Genomic DNA, 14678 nt, shown 5'->3' with positions numbered 1-14678 from the left:
GAGGCTTGCTCCTGAGGGGTTTCACTTGATCTTTGCTTAAGTAGTCTCAAGGTCTTCCAAGCTGGGCGCCCCCTACTAGCAGTCAGGAGTAAGCACTCTCCTAGCAATGGAGATTTGTCTATCTCCAGCTCTTTTGCCCAAAGAGATACTCTTGGTGTCCTCAGAACCGAAAGGTTAACTGCAGGTTAAAAAAAAAAAAAAAAGTTGCTGTACCGCAAAGTGAATCAGCTTCCTGGATGTGATAAGGTGTTTGAAGGCACTTTGCAAGCTGTAAAATTCTCTGCTTAAGAAGAAAGTCCATCTTCACTGTGTAACAAACAGTATCTTTGTTACCCCATGGACTGTATAGCCCACCAGGCTTCTCTGTCCATGGAAACTTCCAAGCAAGAGTACTGTAATGGGTTGCCATTTCCTCTTCCCAGGGATCTTCCCCACCCAGGGATTAAACCTTCCTCTCTTGCAATGGCAGATGGGTTCTTTACTACTGAGCCATTGAGGAAATCCCCATCTTCACTGCCCCTCCAGCATTTCCCTCTCTTGAAAACTCCCATCTGAATGAAAACCTCAGAGGGATTTTGTTTGCTGTCTTTACCCCCAAGGCATTGAAAAATGCCTCAAGTCAGTGGGCAGGTGGTCAATGAATAATTGTTAAATAAGCAAAAGTACCGGAGAAGGCAATGGCAACCCACTCCAGTATTCTTGCCTGGAAAATCCCATGGACGGAGGAGCCTGGTAGGCTGCAGTCCGTGGGATCTTGAAGAGTCGGACACGACTCACTTTCACTTTTCACTTTCATGCATTGGAGAAGGAAATGGCAACCCACTCCAGTACTCTTGCCTGGAGAATCCCAGGGACCGGGGAACCTGGTGGGCTGCCGTCTATGGGGTCGCACAGAGTCGGATACGACTGAAGCGACTTAGCAGCAGCAGCAAGCAAAAGTACAAACAACACACTTTAGGAAATTGATTGGGTTGAGAACATTTGAGACTTCACCTTGCTTTCCTGGTAGAGAAGCGAACAAACATTTACTGGGCACTACTCCTTGCCAAGTCTTCTAGGCTTTGGCTAGGACAGTCAGGATCCGGGGAGGACTGGCAAATGTACGTGTCCTTCAAAGACACAGAAGGGGGCTTTATAAGGTGGCTTAGTCCAATCCCTCAACCCTGGATTCCCATGAAGGCTCATTGCCTCCCCTTCACTGCCCGCCGCAGCCCCACCCAGAGAATATTCAATAAAATGTATTTAGTGCACAAAGAAGATGCTTATTGGTAAATGTTGGTTGATGATTAGCATGACTGGCCCAAGGTCACCCAGGACCGGAGGAGAGCTTCAGCCCCCCCTCCCTTCAACACACAATTTCTCCAAGGCCGTTGGGGACCACGACCATCCTGAGAAGAAGGCTTTTAGAATGCCTGGCTCCCAGTGCTCTCAGTATAAGACCCTCGGAAGAATTGGCCCACGCAAAGTGCCAACCATAAGGGTTTTCTTCAGAGTGAGCTGTGGAGACAAGTTCACAGCTTGCTGGGCACGCTTCCTTCGGAGCAAGGGGTTTCTGCAGTGTTCTCCTTCACCTTACTAGCCTGACAAAGAGTGGGCCGGGGACCCTCCAGGCCTGAGGGTGGCGGGAAGCTGGCTCCACGTGTCCCATTTCTGGCCTCAGCCTTCACCACCAGACTTGGCTGGTTAACCGCGGGGGCGTGGTGAGGCCAACTCGCTCAGCCAGTTCAGGTGAAGGGCTGTGCCACTGGCCAGGCTCCCTTTTCCTATCTACTTTCCTTCCGAGTTTCTGCTAAAATCTGGAGACGTGGAATCCACTCGCGGCAACTCCGAGCCTCTCCAACTGAGCATGCGCCAATGCCTGGCTGCTTTTGGTCACCGGCCCCAGCTCCCTCGGAGCTGGGCTGCGGAGCCAGAGGAGGAGGGAGGAGGGGAAAGGGGAGGGGGTGCCTGGAGAGGCGGCGGCTCGCGCGCCTGCGCATCCGGCTCCAGGGACCCTAGGTTTTCTATGGGATTTCCAATCTGCAGCAGAGACCTACCGGAGCGTGTTGCGGCGGCGACTGGGCTTGTAAGGCGCGATCCAGGAGGGATTTAAGCAGCCCAGAGCTCCACTGGAAAAAAAAGAAAAAAGAGCGCGAGAGAACCATACCCAGAGACGGCTTAACCGTTTATCCGAATTAAATATATATATACATACATTTATTTATAGAGAACTGTTGAGTTTTATCATTTTCGTTAAGTGACCGTGAGCAGCGCTATAACTGTAAGTGGAAAATACAATCTTCGTTGTATTTGTGCATGTGTAGTGCAGCCGATTGTCTAGGAGATGCTTTGGTTATTGTCGCCTACTTGGCTTTGCATAGATACGTCTAAATGCATGGTGTGACAATAGCTTTGGTTAATGCTGGTGATCTAAACGTATACTGTTAGTCCACGGGGGACCTTTTGGAATAATGGGGGTGGGGGAAGGGGGAGTGTTTACATGCGGCGTGTTTGGGGAATTGTCTTAGGCTAGATTTTAGACAGGTGAAACCGAGGTGCTTTTTAAGTTTGTCTATACATAGGCAGATTTCCTTACACAGATTTAAGTAGCTAATGGACCGATTGTGAAGTTTTCCGGTTGCTGATAAAACTATTGAGCGGTTGCAGTCAAGTACCAACCTGTCATTCGTGGGGCTGGTGCACCATTTTTCTCACCGTGGAAGAGGAGCGAACGTGTTTGTTAAGTAAAACTGAGTGGACGAGATGGTGTGGAGACCAGGATTGGTTTCCAAAGTGGGATGTTTAGAACCACGGGGCTAGGCGCAAAATCAGCTCATTTCTCCGTTAGTGTTTAGAAATGAGAAGATAATTTTTCTGTTTTGATTTTTCGTCACGATGGTGAATGGGCAGAAAAAGGAAATATGTTCAACCACCTGGTCAGCCCGGTTTGTTTTGAACAGAGTATGAGACTCAGAGCCTTTGAATGGGGACTGTCAGATCCAAACAGTTACCTGCCTTTGCATGCTGTATTTGCATTCCAGAATGCAGGGTTGAAAAAATATAAAACCAGATGTTTTACTTTTTGTAGTGTTTCTTTAAAGGAGAAAAGGTCGTTCTGTGTTTTGAGTTAAAATGGATTGTTTCTTGCCCGGATACTGAAGAAGGGTCTTTGCAAGGTCAAACCCCCTGTGCAAATCAGGGGGTCTGGGGAACTGGGGGAGGGTGCAGGAAATGGTGATGCTCTCTGTGGGTGCTCAGCACTGCAAGGAGATGCCAGAGTGAGAATACATTTTTCTAGAGTTGCCCTCCTGTCCATATCTTGGAGATTAAAATGAAGTGGAAATGCTAGTGGGTGTAGAAGAAAAAGTGTATACTATCTATGTGTCACATCTCAGTTGGAGACAAGAGGACCCAGGGAGCTGTATTTCTACATATTGATTTTTTCAATTTAAAGGAATTTCACATTGAAAAAATTAAAAATGAAACTCTTGGGAAGACACATTTTTTTTCTCACTACCGTTTAAACTGGCTATTGTTGTCTTTGGTGGAGGCGGCCAGGGGCAGGGGAGGGGGGTGGTGGTGGTGTAGAGGTGTCCTGCATCATTGAACACCCCACTCTTGAGTACACGCTCATTAAGCTTCAGTGTTTAACCCCAGAAAATGCTGCACTGAAGCAAGCTGGCAGAATAGCATGAGGCAGGCAGACAGGAGAAGAGCATGGCCAGTGTGTGCTGAATTTCCACAGAAAATGCAGATCCAGTTTCTAGGATGAAATGAAATACATTTTACTCCAAATAGGACAAGCCATTTTAGACTCTTGACCCTTTAGTCAGTTCAACTATTTGGAACCTTTCGAAGGAATCTATAATTTATTTAAGGAAATTTGAAGTAGAAAATTCGAGAATATCCTCTCCTTGGAAGCCTAAAGTGTAAATCATGCTGCCTTCTCGGTCCCTCCTTTCTTTACTCCAGGGCAGAAGGACCAGTCATTTGTCCTAACTGAGCCGTACGCCTTGTCATCAGTGAAAGTTGGAACAGCTCTCTGAATGGTGCAGCTGCAACACTGCATTGATAAATGGGTGGAGGAGAAAGAAGGGGAAAACCTGGTGTGAAAGCTCATAGATGTTTTCCCCCATACCCTGGTTCATAAGACTGAGTTATTGAGAATCCCATCGGGCAGAGACCTTCGAAAGCATCTAGTCCAAACCCCTTGTTTTATAGATGAGAAAATTGAGGCCCAGAACCATGAAGCTAGGGAAAAGTCAATTACCTTCGAGTCTATGGAATAAAGAATTAAAGAGTAATGTTGAGGGAAAATGTTCCCTTCTCTCTGCACTTATAGCATCCTCAGTGACATCGCTGAGGTCTTAAAATAAATAATTGCCTGCTCCCAGCACATCTTTTAAGAGAGTCCCGAAGGTTCCTTTTTACACCACTGCACCTCTCTGCCTCTCTATTTTGGTAAGGTCTTTGTCTCGTTTTTCTGTTGCCCCTCACTTCTAATATACCCACTTCATTAGATGTTTAGTCTGGCCTTCCTGGCATCTCAGTCAGTTCGTTTGGAATCCTTCGAGTTTTTGGAGAGAACTGACAAACCAATTGGAATCTTCAGCTCCCATTTGAAAACTGTCCAGGCCCATCGCCAACCCCTCTCTGCTCTGTTCCCCAGGACCTTTCAGGGAACCCAGCCTTCTGAGACGCTGCAGGCATCTCCCCTTCTGCTCCACCTGTCTCACCTCCCTCAGCTCTGCTGCAGCTGCGGGCTCCGGGACCTAGCAGAGTGAGGAAGTTGCAGCGTCAACACACAGCAGGTGCTGCCAGCTCGCCCCTGGCTCCTAGAAGGCAGAGTCCAAATCCAAGATGCCTAGTTGTTTCCAGCCTTCATGGAAATCCACCAGATGAAGCCACCTGCGGAGAGAGGGACTGAAGGCTGGGCGGGAAGACTGAAGGAAGACACCTGACTGTTTGTGCCTTCCTGGGGTCGGCGCTATAGCGGAGAGCAGAGCAGCTTTTTAAAGCCCTTAGAGCTTTTAAAGCACAGTCTTGCTGGACAGGGACTGCAAAGCAGGCAATAATAATACCTGCCTAGTTGGCCCTTCTCTTTCCTTCTTTTTTAATCTCTTTTCCGATCATTTGCTTTCTCCATTTCTCCCTCATATTCTCCCTTCCGTACAAATTTCTTGAGTATCTGTGCCATGAAGCTCTAGGCCTTTTAAAGATAATCCAGTCATCCCTGTCCCTTCTCCCCAGGCACTCAGAAACTATCACAAATGTCCCCTTTGGGGAAATGCCAGGAATTCTTACCTGAAAAAGCTGAGAAGTTGGGGGAGGCTTGAGAAAAACAAAGTCTGAGACTCTTCCTCATTTGAGAGATAAGCTAAATACACTTGGCAAGTGTTGAAGCTCAGAAAGCAAGGTAGTGAGTTTCTCAACACATTTCCCAATTAACAATTTAACTAAACCATTTCCCTCATGGTAAACTTTTACTGAGTTGGGATGAGCTCTGTCTTGGAGAGAGTCTGTCCCTAACACATACTCTTGGGTCAAATGTCACCTGGTCTTGCTATTCTGTTCTGAAAACAGGCATGTCCAAGCTATTCTATACACCACATACCTTATACAGATGTCAGAGACTATTAGCTACTAAAGGTGCTGCTTTGCTTTGCTGTGGTGTGAATCTCATTCTGTAATAAGACAGCATGATTAGAAATGTCCTGAGCGAGCTATAGGTTTTTCTTTTTTTTTTCAAGTGAATGTCCAGTTCTCTTTATTGGGATGTAAATAAATCTCGTAGCACTACAAAAATATGAGTTATATGAGAGGTTTACAGTGGTCCCTAGTATTGTATGTAGGAGGGTTTTAAATAAAACAGCTATTGATAATTAAAAGCAAATTAGTTCAATCAAGTTACAGTATCATCCTTCGGATTAAAGTGCTCTGATATTAACTAATGTGGCAGCCAATGTGATCCTGAGAAGGAATCCCAATGCCAATCATCTTGCCTCTTAACTTCGAAACAACAAGAACGAAACAGAGAGTTCCGTGTAATAACCACTCTCTCTTTAAGCCCTGCCCACCCCCTTGGCCTATGTCATTCTCTCCTGAGGACAGATGTCTGGATTTGATGAGATCCTGTCTCAAGTGGGACAAAGAAAAATGAGTAATATGGAAAACATTGTAAGATCGGGTTACTAGCAATTAAATTAAACAATTAAATTACCTGATGACTCTGTTTAGTTGCTAAGTCTTGTCCAACTCTTTATGACCCCCTGGACTGTGGCCCACCAGGCTCCTCTGTCCATGGGATTCTGTAGGCAAGAATACTGGAGTGGGTAGGTTTTCTATTTGGGTTGCATGTATATATGGATTCCAAACCTTGCTGAGGAGTTCTCGGTGGAATTTCATAGAATGACAGTATAATATCAATATCAAATGCGTGGTTTCCTAGTTTGCAAGAGCAAAATATGTTTAATGTCATTCCAAAGGTCTTTTTCTTTGTGTTGAATGATTTTTATGTTTCTACAATTAGCAATTATTTAGAAAGATAGAAAGGCTCTTCTCATAGAGGTGATCACATGCCATTGATCTAAGGTTGAAATCGACAATGTCCATCTCAGTTGCATTATTAGATGTAAATATATGCACTTTCTAAAGTATCAAATGGCACAGAGATAAATGAACAAATGGTTGATATTTCTACTATGCTGATGGTTAATTCACATAATTTATAGAGTATGTGAACTGGATGGGATCCATATAAATTACCTAATCCATCCCTTCAATACATAAAAAATACAGTATAGTAAGGAACATTTTCCTGGAGGAGGGCATGGCAAACCACCCCAGTATTCTTGCCTGGAGAATCCCATGGACAGAGGAGCCTGGCAGGCTACGGTTCATAGGGTCACAAGGAGTTGGACACAACTGAAGTGACTGAACAAGGAACATTTTATCTTAAAGACATTTCTGCAATGTGAAAACACATTTCACAAGGGCAGAGATTTTTTTTTTAAGGGCAGAGATTTTAATGATCTTTTTCATATTTCCACAAAATATACAATGTCCTTTATAGTAGATACTCTGTAATATTTCTCAATTAAATATTCTAATTAGAATGTTACATGTACCTTGTTAATTATATCAATAAATTAAATCATGTATACTAAAAGCATGACTTCCCTCATAGCTCAGTTGGTATATCATCTGCCTGCAAGGCAGGAGACCCAGGTTTGATTCCTGGGTTGGGAAGATCCCCTGGAGAAGGAAATGGCAACTCACTCCAGTATTCTTGTCTGGAGAATCCCATGGACACAGGAGCCTGACAAGCTACAGTCCATGGGATTGCAAGAGTTGGACACGACTTAGTGACTAAACCACCACCACCACAAAAAGCATGCACAAAATTAGAATTGCTTTAAGTATCTTTATGTTACTAAAAGGGAAATCTAAACTAAAAGTTATTTTATAATTTATTTTCAATAAGGACATAAAAGCACAATGCTAATACCTTTAAGCATGCTTTTTTTTAAGCATGCTTTTTAATGTACTTACAAAATATACTCCCTTTTATCTCATCATAGGTAAAAATGCAAATTATTTTATGTATTTACAAGAATTTATATCAATATGTCAAAAAGGGAGTATAAACCTACACTGTGGTAGCTATATATACCATGTATTTAAATCATGATTCTCTTGAACTAGGGAATTATTTTAATGTGTTCACACTGTGAAGGGACCATAACACTGGATTTCTCATTTACAGGTTGTTTCTAAAGATAGCTTATGCTCTCTTAAGTGAATCAAAATAATTTGAGTTGCTTCCAGCTTCATTCATTGACAACTCCACAAATGGAATCTTGGGGGTGCTTTAGAAACTGCTTAATGAATGAAATAGAAATGCAATAGAAAATTACTGAAGAATCCTCAAAGAGGTTTGACACTTTAATAACAAGGTGTCTATGAATACATTAAAGATGCTCTATACCCTTATCAGCTAACTTAAAGCATGCAAGTTGGGTAATTTGTTGGTGATTCTTTTGTTTCACTCTGGATTTCTCCATTGCCTTCCTTAACTGCATTTCTAACACAGATGACCTGCTTTGTAGCCATCAATGGTTTTTTTAAAAAGACAGAAAGACCCTGCATTTCTAACCATTTGTTGGATTATTTTCAGGTGAACAACATATTTCCTTTTGTTCTAAATAACATTTAAGATTTGGAATATTCTCATTCACCAGCAACCTTCAAGCTCACTGTATCTAATGCAATAATTGCGGAACTTTGTATGGAAAATAAGACTCTCAAAAAGAGTTCATTTTTACGAAGCATTGCTCATAAAAGGCAACATGTTAACAAATTAGCTAAATTTACTTGCAATTTTTATATATCTATAGAATGAATATGACTTTTGTTTATTCTTGTTCATATAAGGACTTTTCTAGGAAATGTGTCCCTTTAAATGTATTTTTTTCTCCTTTCTTTGGATCTTATTTATTATCTCTCAGGCTCTGAAAGACTGTGAACTTTTGAAGAGCTGAATGTAAATAGATTTTTTGCAAATTATTAACGTGTTCAATGTGCTTTGCAGCCTTGGTAAATTTTTTCCAGTGCGAACAACTAGATCCTAATATTTCTGCTGTTTCATAGTTTAGAATATTTATTGCAGTTGAAAGCTTCTCCGAATAGTAGATTTTGATGCTATTGGAGTCTGGTGTTTTACATTTTGCCTTGGCTTCATTAATTTGTGATTAGTGTATTTATTTTTAACTTATTGAAACCCAGTCTTAAATTATGAGTGAAATTTCCCATTGGAGACCCATTAAGGATTATCAATAAACTTGACATGCTTGTTAATATAATATCTTATTTTTAATGTGTGGAATAGTGCTATACAAGTTTGATTTTCAATTAGCAACTTCTGTTCTGGAGTTTTTTGGCTTTTGATGTTATGAGCTAATGAAAGACTATCAATTTTGTTTATTCCAGAAGTTCAAGTGTTTCTGAAATTTATACATAAGATGCGTGGTTTGCTTTCTTGTTCATATGGGAAATTTTATGAAAAATAAAAAAGAAATTGTGAAATAAGTTTAAATTCTAAACAAAATTGTTAGTTTTTCTTTTAAGAGTTTATAAAGATATTTATTCCTCAGAGTGAGGTGAAAACCATCCATGCAATCTTCTGCCATTTTTAACTAGTAAATGGAAAAGTTCCTCAATTCTCACAGTTTCAATTGGCTCAAAAGAAATTATGAAAGTGTAAAACGAGTTTTCAAGCTAAATACACTTAGATAAAAATCCCTAATTCCACAGTTTATTAGTTCTATGACCTTGAATATATTGTTTAACCCGTCAAGCTCAGTTTCCATTTAAAATTGAATTCTTGAACAGAAATAGAAGACTATGTATTAAAGAATATAATATAATGCCTCATTATTAAAAATGTGCAATTAATGATAGTCATTATCATTACTGTCATTTCTTTTATTAGAAATTAGTGGTTCATAAACCACTTTAGTCTCTGAGTTATAGTAATCCCACTCATAATAGAACCTCTGAATAAGAAATTGAGCTATGATCAATGAACAGTTAACAGTGCTTAACCTACCTTGTAAAAAAAAACATCCATTAAGTAAGTGTGCCAAGCACTGTGTAGTCACTGGAATCAATATTAAATAAGTTGCAATCTCAGCCTTCAAAGAATTTATGCCTAATGAGGAAGGTAAGCGCAGTTCAGTAAGTCAAGTGAAACAAAAACATGGTATAGATGCATAAAGGAAATAATTTGTAGAAGAAATGCCTACACTGAGACCTTATTCTCATTCTTATTTCTTTCATTCTTTCCTTAAATGCATCTCCTTTCATTATACTGTTTCTTTGCCGTTATCTCCCTACCATAAAAGACCAGCGTATAATTGGACACAACAGAATATGGAACCAAGGAGACATTTTAAAACTTGTTTCCTTATTGAATACATTTTAAGGTCATCTATTAATTATTTTACAATGTAGCTAAATAATGTGGCCCTTGCCTCCCACCCAAGCCTCCAGAGGGTCATTGAAACTCAGTGAAAACATTTCAAGAGCCTTGCCTTTGGTTTAAATATTATACAATGATACTTCTATCCTTTAATACCTTCCAAAAAAGAGCTTTCTATCTGATACTCTCTGTCCTAAGTGCTAAGTCACCTCAGTCATGTCTGACTCTTTGCGACCCTATGGAGTCTGTAGCCTGCCAGGCTCCTCTGTCTGTGGGGATTCTCCAGGCAAGAATACTAGAGTGGGTTGCCGTGACCTCCTCCAGGGAATCTTCCCGACTCAGAGATCAAATCTGTGTCTGCCACATTGGCAGGCGGATTCTTTACTACTGAGGCTTACTACTGAGCCTCCAGGGAGGTCACACATATGCGCACACGTTTGTGTGTGTGTGTGTGTATGTGTGTGTGAGTGTGAAAGTCACTCAGTCATATCTGACTCTTTGTGACCCCATGGACTGTAGCCTGCCAGGGAAGCCCACACATACATAACATAAATCCAAAATGGCTTTAACTATCTTCAGCTCTTCTAAAAGCTTTTTCACTTCTCCTCAGCTTTTTCCTCAATTCTCTATTTCCTGCCCCATTTACTAGGAAAATTCAAGTATATTTCTTATCTGGAGTTAAAGAGGAGCATCTTTTTCTCCTTTTGAAGTCTGTAACAAAGTTGCACCTAAATTCTGAGGCTCTTTTCTATAAGAGGAGTATTGTATGATTCACAGATTTAGGTAGGAGTTTTGATTCTAATTAATTTGGGGGCTTTTTTCTCATTTTTGAAATGGGGTCATATATCTACCTTGGTACTAATACGTGTGTGTGTGTGTGTGTGTGTGTGTGTGTGACATGTATATGTATACCACTTAAAGAACACACCTGCCACTGCAGGAGACACAAGAGACGTGGGTTCAGTCCCTTGGTTGGGAAGATCCCTTGGAGGAGGGCATGGCAACCCAGTCCAGTATTCTTGCCTGGAGAATCCCATGGACAGAGGAGCCCGGGAGACTACAAACCATAGCATCACAAAGAGATGGACACGACTGATGCATGCACCCACGCACACCACTTAAAAGAGGTTAGCACATAGTAAATGTTTCTTCCTCTCCCTCCAAACCTCCACCTTCCCATCTCCTTTTCACCATTTATTCTAGCAGAACACTAAAGTGTTCTGTTCTTTTCAGGTATATTTGTCTTAATTTGCTGGTGGTTAAATAATATAATAGCTAGGACATGCGTATCCCAGGTAGCATGGTGAGTGTGGTCCTAGAGAAGGCATCCTAACTGAATCAATGTCCCAGCATAGACCTGTGTTCCTACATCTGTTTGAAAAAGCCTTCCATTCATTTAAGACATGCCTCCTACTAAAGTTCCCAAAGCTTCTACTGACTATGTTCAGTTGATGAATAATCCATCCCCATTCAATTATTTATAAGTTTAGTTCAATCGATCAGTCGTGTCCAACTCTTTGCATTCCCATGGACTACAGCATGCCAGGCTTCCCTGTCCATCACCAACTCCCAGAGCTTGCTCAAACTCATGTCCATCAAGTCAGTGATGCCATCCAATCATCTCGTTCTCTGTCGTCTCCTTCTCCTCCTGCCCTCAATCTTTGCCCGCATCAGGGTCTTTTCCAAGGAGTCAGTGCTTCGCATCAGGTGGCCAAAGTATTGGAGCTTCAGCATCAGTCCTTCCAATGAATATTCAGGACTGATTTCCTTTAGGATGGATTGGTTTGATGTCCTTGCAGTCCAAGGGACTCTCAGGAGTCTTTTCCAACACAACAGTTCTAAAGCATCAATTCTTCAGCACTTAGCTTTCTTTATGGTCCAATTCTCACATCCATACATGACTACTGGAAAAACCATAGCTTTGACTAGATGGACCTTTGTCGGCAAATTAATGTTTGTCAGCAAAGTAATGTCTCTGCTTTTTAATATGCTGTCTAGCTTTGTCATAGGTTTTCTTCCAAGGAGCAAGCATCTTTTAATTTCAGGGCTGCAGTGACCATCTGCAGTGATTTTGGAGCCCAAGAAAATAAAGTCTGTCACTGTTTCCATTGATTTATAATGCTCTTCATAAATCTTGTCAGAGGATATCTGCCAACCTTTAATTATCTTTCAATCTTCATACTCTCTCTCCCCTACCTTTTCCTCCAAGGTGCCTTGAGTGTGTTTTAAACATTCTAATGACATCCTTACTTCACTTCTTTGTTTCAGGTCCAGCACTATCACTTCTATATTTTTGGTCCAACTAATGTCCATCAAATAACATCAAATAAATGGTAGAAAGGGAGCCCTCAGTGGAGTACATAATACATGTTGCAAAGCATGTTCATGGCAGGGTTGGCCTCTCAGAGCCTTCGTTTGTTGGGCGTTTGTAGAAGTGTATACTGATGTACATTAGCTAGGAGCGGAGGACGGCTCTCCAAGTAGGGGTGAGGGAGAGGTGCGCCTACATACAGATACATAAATACATACATACTTACATGCATGATAGACACACAATAAGCTCAGAATGTTGTCATAGGTTGTTTTACATTTTAAGGAAAATATTTAAGAGCAAATAGCTGAATAATAAATCAACACTTTTGAGATGGCATTAAAAGGAAGGCCTTGTTGAAAGTCTTCTCTTTCTAGGTGAAGTAGCAGATTTGAAAGTGAAGGAGGTTTTAAGGCTTCCCAGGTGGTGCAGTGGTAAAGAAACTGCCTGCCTATGCAGATGCAGTTCTGCTATCTGCTGTCTGCCAATGCAGATAGGAGATTCGGTTCAGTCCCTGGGTCAGGAAGAACCCCTGGAGTGGGAAATGGCAACCCATTCCTGGGAAATCCCAAGAGCAGAGGAGTCTGGAGGGCTACAGTCCGTGGGATCCTAACAGTCAGACACAACCAAGCACTCACACATTAAGGACATTTTAGACTTTGTTTCTTTAAAGAAATATTTCCAAAATGCTAATAGTTATTTCCCCTCGAAGAGTCTTGTGGAAACCCTTTTTGATGTAAATAATGTTTCCAACATCCCAGTCTTAAATTCTTTTCAGTGCACATTTTCATGTTAATAGTAAGTCTGAGTGGTCCTGTTGAGAAGACCCAGCATTATGTTTCGTTTGCTTAACCTTTTGTTTCCAAACCTTTTTGCACAGTGAAGTTATGTTAAAATGCGCTTGTTAACTCTCTCATTGTGGTTCTGAAGAGTGCAGTTGGAAAAGAAGGACAAAAGCTGAAGTATATAGTGAAAGATACTTTAGGACAAGGAGCCATGAATTGTGTCTTTTAGGTATCAAAGTTGTGTTTTAGGTATTGTAAGTGTGAAGTCTTGCAAGAGTTGCTTTAGTTTTCTGAGTTTTAGTTTTGTCATTTAAAAATAAATATGAGATTTTCTGTCTTCCCTTCTCTGGTTAGGAGTTTATTGTGAGATTGAAATGACTTTGAACATACTTTGTAAACTGGATAGTGCCAAGTAATGGTAAGAGGCTTACGATTATTATTCAACTTTAGAATTTTAGTTTATCTTTTATTTTAAAAAGATAAATTAAGAATCAGAGTACTGATCTGGTGCAAATTATTGCAATGAGATTACATCTACTGAAAGAAGTCCCCTGCCCCCTATCCTCCCCTACCTCAGTTCCTAGTATAAAATGGCAAGCATATGGTAACTATGTTTCACACAGTAAAATTGAAAAGGTGATTTTAAAATAAAATAAATCTGGAGGGGAAAATCAAATTATTTAAAATTTTAGACACATCAACCTCTGGTTTTTTTCCTCAGGATTTCTCATGTAGTTGAGCCCACAGTGTTTCTCAGTGGAGTAAGCATGTTCCAATTTTCAGAGACACTCTTGTGGAAAGAGAGGCAACCGTGGCCATGCCCAAGTGTTTGTTCCAGCAGACAGGCTTTGGCAATAAAACTTTTATCCTAATGGAATAAACAGGTCTGTAAGAGTCACTGGGCCTTGCATCCTTGAATGCAGCATGTGTATGCAGACCTGAACAATGCAAGGACGGGGGGAAATGACTGAAGAAACAAAAGAGACCCGTATATGTCTGTGTCCAAAGAGAATCCATTTTGAACAAGGTCTGTGCCTCTCAGTGCAGGTCAGCAGGAGCAACGACTTCCCCTCAGGGACAATGGAAATCATTTCTCACGAGTCTCCACAACCCTGATTATCAAAATCTTATTCTTTCCTCGGAATCCTGCCCTAGTCGTCTTAGCCAAGAGTTCTCTCTCAGGCTTTTTACCACATCTGAACTCATAGTCACTTGTATATGTGCCAGTTCTCATAGGGAACTGGAAGTTCCTTGAAAGGAAATCTGTCTGATAAATTTTCAGGCCCCCTCTAGAGAGGTGTGCCACTGGAGGGCAGCTGAATAGGAGTGGTAGCCTGTCAAGTGTACGTTGCCCCATTAATAAGTCGTAAAGCGTGGCAATCACCAGTCAGGCACTCTTAAAGAGTCCGAAAACACCTGGGGTTATGAGAAGCAGCATTTGGGCCTCTGACTCACAAAGGGTGTTGATGGCTAGGCTACACAGTACCTGTAAGAATAAGTGAGACTGCCCATTTCCTATATAACCTCCTTTTCTTGGCCCCTCCCTGGAGCAGCAGAGCAAACAGTGAAAGAGGGAAGCAAGCAGAATAAAGAATAGATTAAAATCTCCTCTCTTCTGCTCAGT

The 14678-nt window shown here is 41.4% G+C and overlaps 1 protein-coding gene across 1 annotated transcript in view; it reads left to right on the top strand.

Moving 5' to 3' along the window:
- The first annotated feature begins 1929 nt into the window (after positions 1-1929).
- The window catches only part of VSNL1 (visinin like 1), a 116744-nt gene continuing 103995 nt past the window's right edge, over positions 1930-14678 (top strand). The window contains exon 1 of the mRNA XM_043469323.1: positions 1930-2260. The gene's annotated coding sequence lies outside the window, so the exon portion shown is untranslated. The remainder of the gene's footprint in view (positions 2261-14678) is intronic.

Source organism: Cervus canadensis, chromosome 5 (genome assembly GCF_019320065.1).
Source record: "Cervus canadensis isolate Bull #8, Minnesota chromosome 5, ASM1932006v1, whole genome shotgun sequence".
Lineage (NCBI taxonomy): Eukaryota > Metazoa > Chordata > Mammalia > Artiodactyla > Cervidae > Cervus > Cervus canadensis.
Note: the sequence above shows the minus strand (reverse complement) of the source record. Positions and strands in the feature narration are given on the sequence as shown.